This window comes from Condylura cristata, unplaced genomic scaffold (assembly GCF_000260355.1).
Source record: "Condylura cristata isolate star-nosed mole 26May11 unplaced genomic scaffold, ConCri1.0 scaffold00004, whole genome shotgun sequence".
In the NCBI taxonomy this organism is placed as follows: domain Eukaryota; kingdom Metazoa; phylum Chordata; class Mammalia; order Eulipotyphla; family Talpidae; genus Condylura; species Condylura cristata.
In genome coordinates this window covers 46,150,431-46,164,294 of record NW_004567105.1, presented here as the reverse complement: position 1 = coordinate 46,164,294, position 13,864 = coordinate 46,150,431, and the positions used below count along the sequence as shown (strand labels likewise).

At 37.0% G+C, this 13,864-nt stretch overlaps 1 protein-coding gene and 1 pseudogene across 2 annotated transcripts in view; one reads left to right on the top strand and one right to left on the bottom strand.

The window, feature by feature from the left end:
- Nucleotides 1-10,625, top strand: part of LOC101627230 — a 40,212-nt pseudogene extending 29,587 nt beyond the window's left edge.
- Nucleotides 1-13,864, bottom strand: part of FRMD4B (FERM domain containing 4B) — a 305,516-nt gene that overhangs the window by 198,492 nt on the left and 93,160 nt on the right. The gene's annotated exons all lie outside the window — the stretch shown is intronic.

Genomic DNA, 13,864 nt, shown 5'->3' with positions numbered 1-13,864 from the left:
TCTATACTTACCCAGTGTTATTCAGGAATGGAGAAATGGACAATGATAGCTTTTTTGGGTGCACATGAGCTTCCTTATTTATATAGTTGATTGTCATTATTCACAGATAACATATTTGCAAATTCACCACTTGCTAAAATTTACTTGTAAGCTTAAAATTGATACTGGCACTACATTTGCAGTCAATCTCAGACATGTGCAGGGGATTGAAACATTTGAATTACTCCTTGAATGTGGTCTTAGCTGAGGTCAAACAAGGCAATGCTCTGTCTTCTTGTTTCAGCTCCCATATCATAAACAAGTGTTCTTTTCTTGGTCTTTATAGCATATCTTTTTACATTCCTCTGTGTTTTTATTGGTGATTTACTTCTTACAAAGATCCCCATGCATAGTGCTAAAATGCTGGTTTGTGTTCCAAAGCATAATAAGGCTTTGATGTGCCTTACAGAGATAAGTTTTGTTCAGGAATGAGTTATAGTTCTGTTGGCCCTGGGTTCAAGGCTAACAGATCTACAACATACAGTCAGTATCTTTAAATAAAAACATAAATAAAACAAGGTTAGGTACTGATTGGTTAATGAGAATGTTGGGAACAGAGATTCCCAGGAATTTAATCCCATATTTTCAGAGGTACAATGGTTCCACACTCACTAATTCAGTACTTATAATGATTTTATAGTACAAAACTACCACAAATAAGGAGAGATTCTGCTATTTTTACAAACATTAGAAAGAAGCCACTGTGATTAGTATGAATGTTCTCTCTTTTTTATCTTATAAATTGCATCTATTTACTGAAGGTTGAAACCATTTTATACGAAATATTTTTTTCATGATTCCCTGGTTCTTCAGGTAAATGAGATACTGCTGGGAATGTGGCATAGAAAAGTATTTTCAAGAAATTCTTCACGTGCAGGATTTTCAAGTTTATAAACTGTCCCCCCACTACTGAAATACATAGGCCCAAATTCTAAGCAGGACTCTGTCGAAAAGTTGGCTGATGAATATTTGCCATGTTGTAAATATTCAACACAGTTTTGTAGGCTATCTGAATAGTAGTAAATATCAATCATAATTAATAACTCAAATGGAAATATTTGTTGAATAAGTCAATCTGGGTTTTATGGGACACCTGGCACCTTTATTATATCCTGGGGTGTGGATTTTCATTTTCAGACTTTGCATAATATGTGCTGGCTTTGTCTTTTGGAAATACATCATGTGAAGTGATCCAGCAGGGGAAGTTATTTGGAAACGGAAGAGGATATTGTGGAGCTGATACATTGGAGAGCTGAGGTTCAGAGCCAAAAAATGTTTAAAAAAATTTAAATGGATATTAACAAGAAAGTTAGGACACATATCTTAGGGACACATTGAAAATATTTTTGTTAATGACTAACTTCTTGTGACCAGATATCACCTGTGTAATTACTGATATAATTGATGGAGCTCTTCACCATGGACTTAACTCCCTCCACAAGAATTTCTACCTAGTAAATGACATTATGTCTTCGTTATATGCCAAGCACTATTTTCAACACTTTAATATGTGTGTGTGTGTATTTAAGATTTATTTATTTATGCATATAAAACTCAGATACAGGCCAGAGGTGGAGGAGTGGTGAGAGGTTTCACCAAGGCAGAGTGGGAAGCAGAACAGGCAGATTAATGAAGTACACTGCTGAGGGGAGCAGTAGGTGGGTCAGGAGAGTTCAACCACACTATGTGGGTCACCTCCTTGGTCACCTCCTTGGCTAGGGATCACAGTTGTGCTGAAGAGGCTGTGGCAAGCTTCATAGTGCTGTGCTGTAACCCACTGCACCACCAGGGAGCACCCCACTTTGAACATATTAATCCACTTAATCCTCAAATAATCTTATGAGGTAAGCACAGCTATCATCATCTTCATTTTACAGATGATGAAACTGAGACACAGATGTCACACAATGTTTCCTGACTTAAGCAGCAGAGATTTAAACTTGGGAGTCTGGCTCCAGGGTCCTTCCCCTTGGCACTATTGCTATATTTTTCCTCAAGAAGTACTAGGTCATTGTCAAAGGAATTCAGCTCCAGTACAGAAGAGACATTTGCAGTGCCTGCTTCTATTAGCACCAGTACTTCCTCATCCTCTTTCTTCCTCTCCTTCTGCTTCCTTTCTCTCCACCCTTTTACCCTCCCCAGTTCTAATGTACATATTCCCCAAATTTTGACAAATATATACATACATGTAATCACTATCACATGAATAGCTTTATCACTCCAAAAATCTCCTCCGTGCCCCTTTGTGATCACCTCTTCCCCTCCCCAAACCAGAGACCAGGGAATTTTAGACAGGGATCCATAAATTCAGGAATGAAAGTTGTACTGACATAAAAAAAATTACACCTTTAAAAAGACCACTAATTTCTAATCAAAATTTAGCATTTCTTCAGTTATGTTAGGATTATAAAAAACTACAGAAATATTAGCAGTACTTGTCACTGGTCTCCAACACAAATCACAGACATCTATTGGAGAATAGTTGTCTATATTGTTGTTTACATTCTATAATACTGTTTATGCTCCTAAATACACTGAAAGAATGGTACACTAGATATTATTTACTACTTTAGCAAATTATCACCTTTGTTATTATATAAAAAGTTGTATATCACAAGTGTTTTAATAATGGTACTTAAAGGTAATTTATTTTTATTTAAAAACTTTTATCCTCTGAGAAGGAGTTCAGTTATAAAATTTTCTTTCCTAAAGCAAGGTCCTAAATAAAACAATATTTTGGCAAAACTACTCACTTGTAGTTTTAACTTATTCCCTTTTCCCAGGCAATAAAGAAACAAATAAGCTGGAGAGATTTGCAACTCATCCCAGCCTCCATTTATCCAGAAAGCAAGGTTCAGAAACAAATCAGACTTTCTAAAATCTGATGGTAGAACTTGAGTTGCGCTCCCTTGCAGCCAAATGCTGCTGCCACCTTCTGTCCAGGGTTGTCAAATAGCACCTGCCTTGTCTCTAGGACTCCACATGGACTTCAAAGAAGCCCACTCTCCCGCCCTTCGCAACCTGCCACAGGCTGGCAAAGACCACACACACCTCAGAGAGAGATGCCAGCCATCTGTGACTTCAACACTGACTCCAAGAGGGAGTGAGACATCACACCAACTATAAAAAGATTAGACAGAAGCTGAAAATTCACACTTTTCAATTGTCTAGAATTGCTTTGTGATCTGGACATATCATTAAGACACATTGCTTGTATATTGGCATATCACTTCTGAGTCATTTTTCTTTTATTAATGGAACACACAAATCAATAAGGAAAAGAAAAATGGGAATAGACAATTTCACCTACAGTACTAATGGTCAATAAAAGAAAAATCTTTGACTTCACTGATAATTAAAAATAAATACTAAATAATATGCATTTTTTTCTGCTGTCAAATAGTAGAAGTTGAATTATTTTTGTAAAGTAAACTAATTAAAGTAAAATATATGTTGACTACCTTAATATCCAATATGGAAATTCATAATTGAAATAAAGGTGAGATTTTCTGGACTTCAAATTTGAAAAGATAGATTTGAAATTTGTTTATGTAGACAGAGTTAATTCAAAAGGCAAAGCTGGGCCTTCCTGATGGCCTAGGGGTTAAGTGTCAGTGCTATCGCCACTACAGCCTGAGTTATGTCCCTGCCAGGGAGATGACTCACATAAAGTGCAGCAGACCTCTCCTGTCTCACCTGCTGCTCCCTTCAGCAGTGTATTTCAGTCAATCCGTCTACCTGTTCTGCTCTCCACCCCACTCTGTTTCTGATGAATCCTCTCACTCCCTGCACCTTTGGCCTATGCCCATTTCCTCTATGCCAAAATACAATCTTTAAAAAGTTCCTTTTTTTAGGACCAAGTGAGAAAATAATAATAACGAACAACTATATATATGAGTCATTTATGGGGGTGGAATAGGGACTGGGATCAAAAACAATGGGGGGAGAGAAGTGCACTGGACTGTGGTGATGTCACATTGGTGATTTAGTGATGGGAAGCCCACAGAGGATTACAACTGAGATGGAAAAGGCACAAAATGATGTAAAAGTAAATTTTTATATTATTTTAAAAAAAGTTTTATATTATTTTAAAAAAGGAACCTTTTTTTTTTAAAAGGACCAAAACTAAAATAATGAATGTTAGATTCTAAATCTTAATGATAAACAATATACAAAACCATACATGGTTCTGAATTAACTATACCTTTTGATAACTGGGAACTTTTTGTCCACACTCCTCTCCTCACCACGGTGGCTGGGCTGACTGAGGCCAGCAGATGGATGATTTATTAATGTTTAAAATATTTCCTCTTTCATTTTTCAGTGTGATGGTCTGAACAGTTGATTTCTCACTTCTTAGTATTGTCATAATTCTTTCTTAACATTTAGCCAACATTAACATTTCCTTATTTTATAAATTCCTCAAACATATCTTCTTTATTTAAAAAAAATGCATTGAGAGGACAATTTATACATATTATCAATTCTGCTGCCATGTGAATGTAGAGTTAAATTTAACACGAAACAGATGCTAGAAAATTAACTGCAAAGTTGACCTTGGTACTCATCATTTTCAGATCTCACTGTCCTTAGATGCAGCGTGACAGTCACCTGGAACTGATTCTACAAGTGGCTCAGTTTATGCACATAGCACACCACATTAACTACTGGGGAAAGTTCACCTCTGGTGCACAATAAAAAAATTGATAGTCACTTTGCTGGCCCATTACCTAAATCTTCTATGTCATTGTTCTGAAATTTAGGAATACACATGGCTTTGTTCCTTCCCCACCTTTCATGATGGCATCAACTGAAATATACATGTACGTTCATAGAGGAATAATAACAGTATCATTTCAGTAGTCGGTGAATTAAGTACCTGATTCTATTCAATCCTTCCAGTGATGTTTAACAATTGGTATAAGTAGATGCACAATAACATTTATTTCATAAAGGATGCACAATGAGCTAAATATTATCTTTTCAAAACACTTGAAGAGGTTAAGTAGTAACTCATTAAAGTTTCCAAAGCAAAGCAAGTAAGTGGTAGAGCAAAGAGCTGAACTCCATCTAAGTACAGAGGTAACAATGACTACACAACATAGTCCCTTCATTAAATAAATTATGAATTATGTTTGCACGTTAATATAAATTACAGCAGTATAGATAATATATGTATTAATTAAACGTTTTAAAATAAACTCGCAACATAAAAGAAAAAAAATATGTCAGTTGATAATTAATTTCAAAGCTTGCCATAATAGGCTGGGTCTTTTTATACCTGATACAGCTTTTGCTAATGCTTGGAATATAATCTGTTTTCTGAGCACCTCATACAAAGGAAACGTCAAGGACATACTAATTAAAATGGGGCATATGCCACATGATAGCAGAAGCGATCAGAAGGTAAAAGCAGAATAGGCCAAGTTTGGAGCAGTGGCACGTGCTGGGATGTATCTACCCTCCTCTTTCAGTGAGGTGTGGAACCATCACAGGGTCCTCAGCAAGGTGTGGCAAGGGTATGATGAGGTGGCAGCTTTTTGACTGTATCTATAAAATAGACTTTTTTTCATTTTAACAACTAATTCTGTGATGTCACTTATTTTTTATCTGGCATTTTTGCAACATAATGCAATATATATTGTATAATTCATTCTATACATTGTAATAATGCATTCTGTTTTTTTTATTTTAGATTTTCCATTAGATTATTTTTTCTCTCTTTTTAAAATAACATAATAGCTTACTTTTATATCATTTTGTGCCTTTTTCCTCTCAGTTGTAATCCCTGTGGGCTTCCCATCACCAAATCACCTGTGTGCCATCACCATAGTCCAGTGCATCCCCCCACCACCACCCATTTTTGATCCCATTCCTCACTCCACCTCTGTAAAATGTCTCTGGCATATAGTTGTTCATTATTATTATTTTCTACCCTGTAAAATAGACTTAAAAAATTTCTTAAAAACGATAATTTATTTGCTTTTCTAACTTACCATTACTCTACCAATAAATTTTAACATTATAATAGTAAAAAAAATTACCTCATTTAGTTTCTCACATAACTTTGAAAGTTATGCTATATTTCTTATTAATGTCTACATTGTAGTATTTCTGTTTCTAATTATAGACTTTTAAAACTGTGTGTGTGCATGTCTGTGTGTGTGTGCGCGCACACGTGCTTTCTGAGTTGAAAACTGGAGATATTACACTCATCTGAGAGTCACTTACAAAGGGTTGAAGAGGTGGGCCAAAGCTGTCCCCTAAACTTTGTTGAGGGAAATTTCCCACTAACATTTAAAACAATCTATTGATATGCCTGCCTGGAATCCTCTGTCAGAAAGGATGGAGAGATGTCTGAATTCTACAAAGAAAGCATGTGCTGATTCATAAGTGTGCATGGGAAGTGAGATTGCACACTTACTGCATATTTCATTAGCATATTTCATTAAGACTAGAACAGTTATGGGATTATCACATCTGTTTATCACCCTGCAGCTGTCTTAAAGCTGCCAACCTGGACTCAAGGGAAGATCACAGTGTCCTGAAAACTAAATCAGAAAAGACTACGAGCTGTAAAAACACAAGGATAGGTAGGATTTATTTTGTGATAAGTCCATAGACACTCTGGGGGCCAAGAGAACAGAAAGACCACTTGACTGAGAAAGAGAGAGAAAAAGCCAAGTACTATGGCTGAGAACTCCTGTTCTGTGCTGGTTTAGGAGAAATAGGCAGATTAGCTCTTTCTTCAATTCAGTCTCAAGGATTTTGGAAATACAACTATTTATAGAACCTCTTGTTTATCTGACTTCTTTCTTTATCCCTTGAGATATTTTAGTAAATTCTGCTTGAAATGTCAGCCTGTCTCTAGTGTTGAGAGAAAATAAAATTTGGTTGATGTGTAAGTCAGAAAATAAGTGTGTATGTTGGGGGGAACTGACCCCTAGTGGTAGGTTTGGAAAAATTCCTAGTGTAAGATTCCCAAAAGTGTTACCAGAAGCACTAATCCTTTTTTATTCTCCATGGTGGGAAACAATTTCATATTATTTAATATATTTTACATCGTAGCTTATTCTCGGCAATTTGTAGCATTTATTAGTTTAAGCTCTAACAAAGTATAAAAATTTTAACTCCTTCTAATTTAACATTTCCAAAATTTGCTAGAATATAACATGAAATATTTTTCTTTAAGTCAACCTCACATTTATTGGAGACATAAATCTTAAGACAGAGAAAGGAATGTGAGGTCACGTTTTGTTTTTCTAAAATGGCAATACCCTTTTTGGAGCTTTTCTCTGATCAAACCCTGAAAACTTGCACTTTCAAGTATAATATTGTCTGTCTCCTTCATAAATGGCATTCAGTAACAAGCTGGGTTGTTATGTAATTACATATATGTTTCTAGGGTTTCTACTGAAAAGTTATAATTGAAATGATAACTTTTCAGTAGAAATCCTAGAAATGTATATATAATGCACAGATAACTCTCCTGATATTACTCTTAGACTTTGGAAGTGATAAAATAGTGGCCCAGAGGGCTAGGGATTTTGGAGCCAGACTTCTGGTGTTTGAGCATAAGCTATACCCAAGCTGCATAAATTTGGGCATATTGACAACCTCTCTGCTCTCTGTGTTTTCATTTGTGAGTTGACAACATTTCCTCATTTTTATTGAAGATTAAATGAGTTAATACATGCAGTCTTAGAAGAGTGTTTGCATGAAAAAATGCTCATCACTTATTGTTAGGGAAATGGAAATCAAAACTACAATGAGATTCCACTTCACACCATTAGAATGGTCCCCTCCCCAAAAACCAGAAACAAAATATCCTAGAGTGGGTGTGGCAGAAAAAGGAATCTTCTACATTGCTAGTAAGAATGTAGATTGGTCCAGCCCCTAATGAAGCAGTGTGACGGTTCCTCAAAATATTAAAAATAAATTTTCCAAATGAATCAGCACTTTCATTCTTAAGTATCTATCTAAAGATTACAAAAACACTAGTTCGATGAGAAATAAGCATTCCTATATTCATTGCAGTACTATTTACAATACGCAAGTTATGGAAACAACCTAAGTGTTCAGTGACAAATAAGTGAATAAAGATGCCGTACATATATGCAAGGGAATGCTACTTAGCTATAAAAAAAGATGAAACCTTGCCATTTACAACAAGATGGATAGAACTGGCAGGGATTATGCTAAGCAAAGTAAGTGAGAAGTGAGAGACAAATACTGGATGATTTCACTCATGTGGAATATAAGAAACAAAACAAAGGAACAATGAAACCAAAGCAAATCCTAGAAATCTGACTATAGAATTGAGGTTATCAGAAGGGAAGGCTGGGGAACAGAGAGCAAAGTCAGGACTATGATGGATTATGATGCAGGTTGTGTTTTTTTAAAGATTTATTTATTTATGCATACAGAACTGGGGTACAAGCCAGAGGCGCAGGAGTGGTGAGAGGATTCACCAGAGACAGAGCAAGGAGCAGAACAGGTAGATTAATGAAATACACTGGGAGAGACCAGAGAGGTTTGCTACACCATGTGGATCACCAACCTGGCTGGGGATCAAAGTTGTTCTGAAAAGGCTGTGGCCAGCTTTGTAGCTCTGCACCTTACCCTATTGGGCCACCAGGGAGGGCCCATTGTGCAGGGTTTTTTGGACTTTGGTCAAGGGTACATTGTGGAAAACCTGTAGGGGTGTAAACCTGTACCCCTAAATCATATGCATGTTGTAAACCAACATCACTTCAATCAAAATAATAGAACTAAGAAAAAAATGTGTCGATTAGTCAGCAGTTAATTTGTTGCTTCTTAAATTGGACTACTAAATTTAGGAGTATTATTTAAAAAAAAAAATGGTAGACTTTTTTTCTTTTTAAAAAATACTGTGGCCCTCCCTGGTGGCGCAGCGGGTTAAAGCACAGCACTGAGAATCTAAAGCCACTTCCACATGAGTTCGATTCCTGCCTGCCCCGGAGGTGACCACATGGCGTGGCAGACCTCTCCTGACCCACCCGCTGCTCCCCTCAGCAGTGTACTTCGTTGATCTGCCTGTTCTGTTCCCCACTCTGTCTCTGGTGAAGCCTCTCACCGCCCCTGAGCCTCTGGCCTGTACCCCAGTTCTGTATGCACAAATAAATAAATCTTAAAAAAAAAATTGTACTTCTGTTTCAGGCAGGAAAACTGAAGAAATGTGCTTCCAGATAGTCCTGTGTGGCCTCAGGTATCGATGGAGGAGGTCATTCCTTGTGTCCTGACTAAACTTATAATCAGTATGTAAAATGGGGGAAATGTAGAAAAACTTCACAGTGTCAGAATTTCTTCAGTCATGAGGGAGAAAGCTGTAGTGAAGATGTGGATGTGAACTTCAAAAGGTGTTTGTCGGAGCGAAAAACGTCAATGTAAGAGGCTCAGCTCTTCAGCAACAAAGCAGTCTCTAAAGAGAAAATGTCACTTTACAACCAGAATTAAGCCCTTTAAAGAATTTGTGAAGGAGGAACCCAGTCTGTGCCACTGAAATTCCTCAGGTTGCTACAATAAGTGTTGAAAGGATAGTGATTCCTGTGTCACCCAAGGAACAAGACTTACAAGAAAGGTGGGAAGAAAAATATTCTTGTTCTACTAAGACAGAGCTCATCCGGTAATGAAAAATTCCATAGAACTAGAAGTTGACCACAAGGGAGAGAGAAGCAGGCAACAGGGGTGAACTGCAGGGTGGGGTTGGGGTGGATGATGTGGATGGCATTTCCAGTAGGACTGTGGGGCAGGGTGGCAGGGGTTGCTCTCTCTCACAGGAGTTGCAGGATTCTTTGAATTTGTTTTTTCCCATGCGAGCCTACAACAAGAATCCAAGCCCTGTTTTCTAATCAAAGAAAAATGCACCTTTCTGAACTCACCCTTGAGAAATGCCCTTTTCCTGCTACTCAGATATAGCCTCTAAATGACATTTGATTAAACAGTGAACAGTAGGCATACAGTGTACAGTAGACACTGTATGTGTCCACATTCAGCATGTTTGGATATATTTTATCCATCCTTGGTTTCTACAGAAGTTGAAGAAGATAGGCTTAGAGAAGAAAAATGGTTTGGTGTTGAGTAGAAGGGTGGCCTTCCTCCTCCTGGCCCCCAGCCCCCTACAGACATACAATCATTTAAAGCCAGTGCAAAGATAAATACATTCTATAAAATGGGCCTAAAACCAGCTTCTGGAATGACTGAAGTAAATGGGAACAATTGTGCAATTCCTCAAGCTAACTGTGACTCAGAAGAGGACACAACCACTCTGTGTTTGCAAGAATGGAGGCAGAAGCAATGTCAGGTATCTGGACACAACATGCCCCTTTAGCACACAGGAAGCTTGGAAAGTCCAGACACAGATTGATCATATATACTGCCTACAGACCGATTTGCTTCAGATTACATGTAATGCTTGATACTGGTGACTGATGGACTGTTACATAGCAGAAGCCCTTTTAGAAAGGAAATCTGAAGACAGATTTTTGCTCAGTATCTCTGCAGTGGAGAACGATCTCTTCTCTGTAAGCTTCTGTTGCTATAGCAGATCTCTCAACCTTAACTGAACAGTGGAATTATAACTTTGCTTTTTTTTTTAAAGATTTATTTATTCATTTATGCATAGAAGAACTGGCTATCCCCAGCCACTGTGGCATAACTTTACTTTTGATGCTCAACCTGTGTGTGTTTCACTCCTTCGCTGTAGAAGGCTTTTAAAACAATATAAACATCTCAGTTCTTGCATGTTGGTTGTATCTTGCTTATATTATCATAAATAGGACTATGCCTTTAGCATGCAATGTATCTTCCATGCAGTGATCTGCAAATGCACAACACATGTTGGAGATGATGAGTTCCTTTTACTGTCAATGTTACAGGATCTTGTAAGAATATCATTACAAACAAAAAGAATTTGCTGGTTCGAATGAGAACCAGTCAAGGCAGCTCTCCTTGGCTTGCCTACAACTGTATTAATTGTTAACTAGAACTGCTTTTATGTGCTTCAGACAGTCACACACAGCAAACACACATATCAGTGCTCATTTTTTTCATAGAACTTAGTGTTGGTATCTTAGGGTCAGATGTGATCTCCTATTGTGCAGATAAACTAAAAATACACCAGTGTGACTTATTGGTTTGGGAATCATTTTAATTAATAATAAATGCCTCAAGTATAGAATTTAAACTTAAGACTTGTTACTATAAAGCAAAATGGGGATGAAAGGGGCACAAAATTCTTGTTATTTCTAAAAGAAATGACTGTAGAATATACATCTGTGTTTGAGAAATTCATCCACTCTTATTTTAAAGAATATGGGCAATTAAGGTGTCATGATATTTATATTGTATAATCATTGGATCCACTTTCTTAAGTTTACAATGTACCTGGAAAATTAACATCTTTGGAGAAAAAAATGGTGCATACTGATTATGACCCATGTATATATGTAAGCAAGATCTTGTTTAAAGAAGTCACTTGATGTTTTCTATGATGGAGTTTTGTAGAAAGTATGGTGTTTTTATGTATTTTGGAACTTTCATATGTTAAATGGAAATTATTTTTCAATTGTTTTATATGAATATTTGCTTTTTGTAAACATTTATGTACAATGTGCAAAAGGCTCACTTTTCAGTTTGAATGTAAATGCAACTTTTGGTTTTTTATTATTGTTGGTCATTTACATATATATAAAACATTGGGATTATGTATTCACACTTCTATATGTGCACATGCTTCATTAATCCTCCACCCACACACTCGTGACAGCGACCTTTCCCTTACTTTCCCCTAACTCCTTCTCCCTACTCCCAACTGCCTGTTATAAGGGATGTATTTTTCAGATTCTGAGAATTGCTTTAGCAGTGCGTTGCCAGTATGTGTTCTTTGGTTACTTATATTCCACAAATAAACAAAACCATTCAGTATCTGGCTTTCACTTTCTGATGTATTTCACTTAGCATAATGACCTCAAGACCCGTCTATTTTGCTCCATAAGGTACTGTTACATCTTTTTCAATAGCTGAATATTTTCTTAATATTCCATTTTAATATACTTTCAAAATATTCTATTGAGTATATATTCCATAATTTCTTTATTTAGTTGTCTGTCACTGGGTTCTGAGCTTCATTGTATGACTTGGTTATTGTGGATAATAATTGACAACTTGTCAATCTGTGCTTTTTTTTTTTAAGATTTTATTTATTTCTTCATATAGAAATGGGGTACAGGGGCAGTCAGAGGATTCACCAGAGACAGACAGACAGGCAGACTGATGAAGTCCACTGCTGAGGGGAGCAGCGGGCGGGTCAGATGCTGTATGCTGCGACATGTGGTCACTTCCAGGGCAGGCGGGGGTGGAACTCATGCGGAAGTGGCTTAGCTTCTTAGTGCTGTGCTTTAACTCCCTGCGCCAATCTGTGCTTTTTAACTAGACCATTCATATTTAGGGTGATTATTGATTTATAAGGTTTACTAACTCTCACCTGCCTTTGGCTTTTGATCGTTTTGTCTTTCTGTTGTTTCTTTATCCATTTATTTCACCTTGCTTTTTCATTTGGATGGCTTTTTCTTGTGAATTTCTCAGTTTGTTTCTTCTACGTGTTCCTATTCAAACTTTCTATGACTAACAACATATTTTATGTACTGGTGTAGATTCATCATTATTCACCTATACAGGTTCTACTCTTTCTGTCCTTCCATTTTGTGGTGTTTCTTATTCTTATGACTGTAGATTTCTGTTGTCTCTTCATGCCAGAATTTGTGGATGTGAGTTTATTTTGGAGTTGGTGCACCCCATCAGCTTTTTTAAAAAATTTATTTATTTATGCCTAAAGAAATGGGGTACAGGCCAGAGGTGCACTGGTGGTAAGAGGATTCACCAGCAGCAGAGTGGGGAGCAGGACAGCAAACGGATGAATTACACTGCTGAGGGGAGCAGCGGGCAGGTCAGGAGAGGTCTGCCACACCATGTGGGTCGCCTCTGGGACAGGTATCAAACTCATGCTGAAGTGGCTTTAGCTTCTTAGTGCTGTGCTTTAACCCAAGTTCCACCAGGGAGGGCCTAACTCCATTAGCTTTTGATTATCTGGGAAAGCTTTTGTTTCACCTTCACATTTAAATGACAATTTTGCAGGCTAGACTATCCTTGACTGATAGATTTTATCTTCTATGATTATGAACATTTTATTCCTCTCCTTTGTGACTGGAAGTTTAACTGTTGAGAAGTCTGATAAGAACCTGATGGGGGTTCTTTTATACTGACCTTCCTTTCCTTTTTTCCCCTATCAATCTTTGAGATATATATGACTTTATCCTTGACTTTTCATAATTTAACAATGATTTGTCTTGGTGTGGGATTCTTTGTGTTTAGAAATGTGGTTCCTTTCCTTAATTTTGGGAGGTTTTCAGTGATTATTTCTTTGAATGAGTCTCTGCTTCCTTTCTCCCTCTCTCTTCACCTTCTGGAATACCCACTCTCCTTATGTTTCCTCTTCTAATTGAGTCAAATTTCTATGGAGGCTTTTCTTCAGTTTTTTCTTTCATCCTTTCTTCTTTCCTTATCTTCTTTGTTCCCTTCCAAATATGTAATCTGTACATCTGTGTCTTCTCTATCTGATATAATCTCTTCTACCAATCTTAATTCTATTCAAAACATTTTCATATTCATCTTCATTTCATTCAACAACTTTTTTTGGTGTTGTTTTAATGTCATCAGTCTCTTTAGTGAAGAACTCTTTTTGTTCCTGGATCTTGTTTCTAAGATACTTTACCTGACCTTCAACTTCTGATTGCCCTTCCAGTAT